The sequence below is a fragment of the Euphorbia lathyris genome, chromosome 1 (assembly GCF_963576675.1).
Source record: "Euphorbia lathyris chromosome 1, ddEupLath1.1, whole genome shotgun sequence".
In the NCBI taxonomy this organism is placed as follows: Eukaryota; Viridiplantae; Streptophyta; class Magnoliopsida; order Malpighiales; family Euphorbiaceae; genus Euphorbia; species Euphorbia lathyris.
In genome coordinates this window covers 72,439,873-72,447,630 of record NC_088910.1, presented here as the reverse complement: position 1 = coordinate 72,447,630, position 7,758 = coordinate 72,439,873, and positions in this window count along the sequence as shown.

The window sequence follows — 7,758 nt, the reverse complement described above, 5'->3', positions numbered from 1 at the left end:
GAGGTTTGCATAAGGCTTCAACGGCTCCATCAATTTTACCTTCTTCAGTTTTGAGAACAAGGAACTAAGAGGGATGCCCCATCGGTTGATACCCAGATTATTCCTTGAATCAATCTTCTTATCAGAGACTGCTGCTACATCGAGCGTTTTGGCTTGTGTTGAAGATTTGTTAGGAGGAACAATAGCTGAACTAGGGTTTGTGAAATTAGCAGCTGGATTAACCTGATTGTAAGTTCTTCTCTGCTATCCACTTGATCCTGTGGTACGAGATGCTTCATACTTTTCGACTCGAAGAGTCATATGATAAGCTTCATCATAAGACTCAAAATCTCGATAATGCATTACATCATGAAAAGGAGGTAAAGCACCTTCTATCAGTTTGGAAACTATATCTTCCTTATTAGGTTTTTTTTACTAGGAGCTTTTTGTCCATCCAACGATTAAAGTAGTCTTCAAATGGCTCGTTGTGCTTCTGCTTAATCACCTCTAAGTCACTCATCTTAACCTTTATTTTGACTCGATACCTATAGTGGTATAAAAAGGCCTCAGAAAGTAATTTCCAGTCATTCTGAGTCACTTCAGGAAGGTTATTGCACTAGAGTAAGGCACTTTCTGCCAAGGTTATAGAACACAAGTTGACCAACTGACTCTTAGCTGCTCTAGATCCCATAACTCGGGAGTAGCAGTTGATGTGAGAAGACAGAGCTCATTTCCTAGAATAGATTGGCAACTTCGGCATTTGGAAGCCCACAAGAAAAGTATCAACCCATTTTCTATAATGGGCATCCACATCAATGCATACTTCCTTGACCAGGCTTTTCTCTTTCTCTTTAAACCGACGCTGGATTTTCCTTATCTCAGCCATCTGTTGGTTATACTTGCGATCCCTCTCAGACTCATCATCATCAGAGGATATTGTTGAAATAATGAACTTATAATTAATAGTTTTTAATTTGATTCAGTGGATTATCCAAGAGTCATTTCTGTATCTGTATTTATAGAGTGTCCAAGAGTCATTTCTGTACCTGTGTCTGTATCTGTATTTATAGTGAGTTAATGTGGTTTACTAAGAGTCATGTTTGTAATCTATAAATACCTATCAATACAAAGTAGTAAGGCAAGAGAATCAGAAGAGAATTTCTTCCAGCAATTATACTCTTCCTCTGTACCTCTGAAGGTTTATTTATTTGATCCAACAAATTTGTATCAGAGCCAGCAAAAATTCTTTACAATGTTGAATGGAATGATCCCATACAAATATCCACAATTATCAAAGGAAAATTATGATAATTGGTGCATTAGAATGAAGGCTTTGTTGGGTTCCCAAGATGTATGGGAAATGGTAGAAACTAGATATGAGCAGCCAGAGAATGAGGAGGAATTGACGAATGCTCAAAAAGCGAAAAGGAAGAAAGACCAACAAGCACTCTCTCTAATCCACATGTGTCTGGATGAGAATATGTTCGTGAAAATTTCGACTGCAACAACAGCCAAGGAGGCATGGGAGATTCTCGAAAATTCCTTTAAGGAGAAAAAATGGAGAGATAAAATGAGTTCTTTAATAGAACTTTGGTAATTGTCAATCAGTTGAAGAGATATGGAGAAAAAATGGAGGATGTTCTTGTGATAGAAAAAATCCTCCGTTCTTTGACTCAGAAATTTGATTACGTGGTGACTGCCATTGAAGAATCAAAAGATCTGGAGACTATGTCTGTAGATCAACTCTTGGTTCGTTACAAGCCCATGAGGAGAGATTAAAAAATAGAGAAGAACCTGTCGCTCAGGTGTTGCAGGCGAAACTAGATTAGAATGATAAAGAAGAAAAGAAGCAATTTGAAGGTGGATATGGAAGAGGAAGAGGAAGAGGAAGATCAAGAGGTAGAGGCCGTGGCCGTGGCTGGAATCGTGGATATAATGGAAGAGGTAGAGGTGGCAGAAATTTCCACAATAATGAAGCCACAAATAATCAGCAATGGAATGCAAGAGGACGTGGTAGAGGCAACAATTTCCAAGGCCGTGGAAATAATTGGCATGGTCGTGATAAATCTCGTGTGCAATGTTACAATTGTCAAGAATTTGGGAATTATGCTGCTGAGTGTAAATCTGAACCTTTTAAAGACGAACAGGCCAATTTTGCCAAGGAGGAAGATGAAGAATCAACTTTGTTACTGACATGTAGCGAAGATGAAGCAAGGAGCAAGGAGTCTTGGTATCTAGACTCGGGAGCAAGCAATCATATGACGGGAAATAAAGAACTTTTTTATAAGCTTGATGAATCTAAGAAAGGAAGTATTTCTTTCGGTGACAAAACAAAAGTTCCAGTTGTGGGAAGTGGTGACATTCTTATCAAACTGAAGAATGGAGATCATCAATTTATTTCTCATGTTTATTATGTTCCAGCTTTGAAATCCAATATTTTGAGTATTGGACAACTTTTGGAGAAAGGTTATGAGGTGGAGATGAACAGAAATGGGCTGGTTATGAAAGATGGAAAGAAAAAAATGATTGCAAAAGTTCCTATGTCTGCAAACAAGATGTTCAAATTAAAAATCAACAGTGATCGTCCTATGTGTTTGAAAGCCTCATCAGATTCTGCATGGCTGTGGCATCTCAGAATGGGTCACTTGAATTTTGGTGGACTGGAGCAAATGTGCAAGCAACAAATGGTGTATGGATTACCTTCCATAAATCATCCCAATCAGATTTGTGAAGGGTGTATGTACGGGAAGCAATTCAGAAGGAGTTTTCCAAAGGAGTCTTTGTCAAGCACATCAAAACCACTTGAATTGGTGCATGCAGATATTTGTGGTCCCATTAATCCGAGTTCACATGGAGGAAGCCGGTATTTCTTATTATTTATTGATGATTATACTCGGAAAACATGGGTTTATTTTTTGAAGGCCAAATCTGAAGCATTTGAAGTGTTTAAAAAATTTAAATCACTAGTTGAGAATGAAAGCGGTTTGAAGATTCAAGCATTGCGAACTGATCGAGGAGGAGAATTCACATCTGAGAAATTCAATCAGTTCTGTGATTATAATGGTGTTCGTCGATTGCTTACTGTTCCAAGATCTCCTCAACAAAATGGTGTCGTGGAACGGAAAAATAGAACCATTCTTAACATGACCCGAAGCATGATGAAGTGCAAAGGTATGCCAAAAGAATTTTAGGCAGAAGCAGTAACATGTGCAGTCTATTTGAATAATAGAAGTCCTTTAAAGAAGCTTTTGCAAAAGACCCCTAATGAAGCATGGTGTGGAAAGAAACCAAATATTTCTCATGTAAAAGTATTTGGTTGTCTTGGTTATGTTCATGTTGCTGACGAATTGAGAAGCAAATTGGATGATAAAAGTGAGAAGATGGTGTTTATTGGCTATGCAAAAAATTCCAAAGGTTATAAATTTTATAATCCTCGGAATGGAAAAGTTGTGATAAGTAGAGATGCAGAATTTCAAGAAGAAAGCTCTTGGAATTGGAAGATTCCAGAAGATGAAAATTATGATTTTCTTCCTGTATATGATGATGATTTTGCAGGTCAAAATGAAGATGTAATTATCACACCACCAAACTCACCTTCCACATCTCAGACAAATGTGACAGACTCATCCCCAGAAAGTTCATCAGAGAGGCAGCCTCGAATGAGAAGCTTGAGTGAGATTTATTCAGAAACTGAAGAAGTAGATAACGCTACTTTATTCTGTTTGTTTGCTGATACAGAACCTGTACAATTTGAAGAAGCTGTTCAGGAAAAGAAATGGAGACAAGCAATGGATGAAGAAATAAATTCCATAAAGAAGAATGACACTTGGGAATTGGCAACACTGCCAAAGGGAAAAAAAGCTGTAGCAGTGAAGTGGATTTTCAAAATAAAGAAAAATGCCAAAGGAAAAGTGGAGAAGTATAAAGCTCGCCTTGTTGCAAAAGGTTTTTCTCAAAAGGCCGGAATTGATTATGAAGAAGTTTTTGCTCCGGTGGCTCGAATTGAGACAATTCGATTAGTTATTTCTTTGGCAGCTCAACAAGGATGGAAAATTCACCAAATGGATGTCAAATCAGCATTCTTAAATGGAACTCTTGAAGAAGAAGTTTATGTCAATCAACCATTGGGTTATACTGTGAAAGGGCAAGAAGATAAGGTGTTGAAGTTAAAAAAGGCTTTGTATGGCCTTAAGCAAGCTCCAAGGGCTTGGTATTCTTGCATCGATGACTATTTCCAGAAGAATGGCTTCACAAGATGTCCATATGAGCATGCTTTGTATATCAAGGAGAATGAGGATGGAAAAATAATGTATGTATGCTTGTATGTTGATGATTTAATTTTCACAGGATCTGATCAAAAGATGATTGAAGAATTTAAGAAGTTGATGACAAATAATTATGAGATGACGGATTTGGGGCTGATGTCATATTATTTGGGCATTGAAGTTAAGCAAAGTGATGAAGGTGTCTTTTTGTCTCAGAAGTCATATGCAGAAGCTATTTTAAAAGAATTCAAGATGGATAAATGCAATTCAGCTTCTACGCCAGTGGATTGTCGAAATAAGTTGTCAAAGCATGATGATGAAGAAAAGGTGAATCCAACTTTGTTTAGAAGGTTGGTTGGAAGGCTGAGATTTTTGACATGTACAAGGCCAGATATCTTATATGGAGTTGGACTCATTAGTCGTTACATGGAGGTTCCAACTTTAACTCATATGGAGGCAGCAAAACGAATACTTCGATACATCAAAGGTACACTGGATTATGGTTTATTTTACTCTTCCCATAACAATTTCAGATTGTATGGATTCAGTGATAGTGATTGGGGAGGAGATGTTGATGATAGAAAAAGCACAACTGGCTTTCTGTTTTTTATGGGAACTGCTGTTTTTGCTTGGAGTTCTAAAAAACAAGCAATTGTTACACTTTCAACATGTGAAGCAGAGTATGTTGCAGCAGCTTCTTGTGTTTGTCATGCAATATGGTTGAGACGGATGTTAAAAAGTTTGAAGTTTGCTCTAGATGGAGCAACTGATGTTTTTGTTGATAATAAGTCAGCTATTGCGTTGGCTAAAAATCCGATCTTTCATGATAGAAGCAAACACATTGACACCAAGTATCACTTTATTAGAGAATGCATTGGAAGGAAAGAAATTCAACTCAAGCATGTACCATCCAAAGATCAAGTTGCTGATATTTTTACTAAAGCTTTGAAGTTGGAAGATTTCAGCAGATTGAGAGCTGTTCTTGGTGTTACTAAGGGATAAAAAAATTATAAGTTTAAGGGGGTGTGTTGAAATAATGAACTTATAATTAATAGTTTTTAATTTGATTCAGTGGATTATCCAAGAGTCATTTCTGTATCTGTATTTATAGTGAGTTAATGTGGTTTACTAAGAGTCATGTTTGTAATCTATAAATACCTATCAATACAAAGTAGTAAGGCAAGAGAATCAGAAGAGAATTTCTTCCAGCAATTATACTCTTCCTCTGTACCTATGAAAGTTTATTTATTTGATCCAACAGATATGATCTTATTTTCGTTCTCATCTAACTTTTGAATCTTCTTCCCTTTGGATTTAGGACCCGAAGATTCAAGCATAGTCGACTCAGGAATGCCACCACCAGAATTTGAAGTGGAATTGTTAGCCCTAACTACATCAGATACTGCCTTCTTCAAGGCACCCCTTAGAGCATATCCTCCATCATCTGTCTCATGTCCTCAATTGTCACCATCCTAAGAGTTTCTATATAGCCCTGACTTGATTCTGAACTTTCATCTAAATCACTGGTTGACACACCCTCATGGAAATTCTATGACTCCAGCTCGGTTATTGATTTTCTGTTTAGACGACCTTTGCCCTGTTGAGACCAAACTGTGATTTTAAACGATCCTGAGACATGTAGTGCTCATTAAATGCTGCCTAAGCCTTTTATGCATGATGTGCATTATGATGCGTCATGATATGCTTTAATGTGTGTATGTTATGTTAATGTTCCTTTCAATCGAGAACCAAGTTATTTGAATGGATAAACCCAAAGCGATAAACTGACTCTAAGGACATTTGTGATAAATAACATGGAAACACACAAAGGTTTCATAAACGACGAAACTGACACATAACAGTACATGTTTACATGAAAAGGGGAAATACATGAAAGGGAAAATACATAAGACGGAAAGACATAAATGAATCATGAATTGTAGATCGTCAGGATGCTGGAGTGGCTGGTGGTGGTTCAACATTATCGTCTGTTCCTAAGATGATGTCCTCGTCTGATTGAGCATCATCAATATCATCATCAACTTCCTCTAGATATTCCAGTCGGATTCCAACTTGATAAACTACCTCAAAGGTGGTAATAGACTAAAGATGTAACATCCCTTGGAAAAGTGAAAGTTCCCCACACAACAGTATAGTGATCAAGATTGGAACCGTTGGTGGGTTCTTGAGTCGAAGGAGCTTTACCGTCCACCTTTCATAATAGTCACGAAAGGGTTCATCATGATTTTTCCTTAGAAATATTAGTTATGCCAAGGTTGTGGGAGGAGGAATGTTATGTGCAAACGCCCTTCCAAATGCAGGAATAAGAAGAACAAAATATCGACGTACAATTTCTTTCTGTCTATTATACTAGGTGAGAGCTTCCCTTCTGATTGTTTCATAAAAATGAAAGGCGAATTGTGCCTGCCATAATCATTCTTCGCATGTATGAATTCATGTGTGCATAAGGATCTCCTGTTCCGTCAAAGATAGGCACAACCGGCATTTGAAACTTATTTTCATTGATGCGACCGTTCCTCAAAGGAATTCCTGGCATGACTTCACTAATCCCCTAAGACTCAATAGAATTTTTACTGTCACTAATAACCCTTAATAGGAAATGACCCGACTTAAATAATGGTGAGGACCAATAATAAAGATGAAACTGGTACATCGTATGATGGACTTGAAGGTAGTGCATGACGAAGACAAAACGATCATACTACCAACCATGTTTATGGATGACAGAGACCTTTGGACTAGTGGGGTCGGAGAAGACCAAATGACACAGAAAGTTTGGACTCAAAACTAGGTACATTGTACCATAAATGAGGTAGACAAAATTCATAGAATTTTTGTTGACAAATGAATCAAATTTGGATTCAACGAGACAACTAGCCATATAATTGGTATAACGACATTTTAAAATGTCTTTATATGACTGACTTAAAGATCATAAAAGTAAGGAGGTATAAGATCTTTCTTTTTCTTTTTACTTAATTTAGAGAGAGAGAAATTCTAAGCTCTTTCTAATCTAACTTTTTTTTCATAAGTCATTTATGGCATTCGGGGTATGCCTTAACAACATGATGAAACCTGCCCTATACATGTTGTCGTAAAGACACATTGTTATGTCATGGCATATTTGATATGCCTCCAGACTCGAAGATAAAATTCCAAACAAGACTAACTTTAGTTCTCGATTATGGATATGATGAACTAACTCTATGACTTTGTCCTAAAATGGCTGCCACAAAAAATTGTTAGTGTGGACACTCTAAATGGACTCTTTGGTGTAATGTTATGACATGACATGAATTACAAATGAAGAAAGAGAAGGGTACTTTACATCAGAAAGAAAATTACAATACAAATTACAAATAAGGTAAAAGCGTAATGGACAATACGTGCATTTATATGTCACTCCCTTCTAACCTTATTCCTCTAAACCAATTGGTCAATTCATCTTTCCTAGGAATTGGCTTAATTTATTCATTAATATAAACTCGTTCTG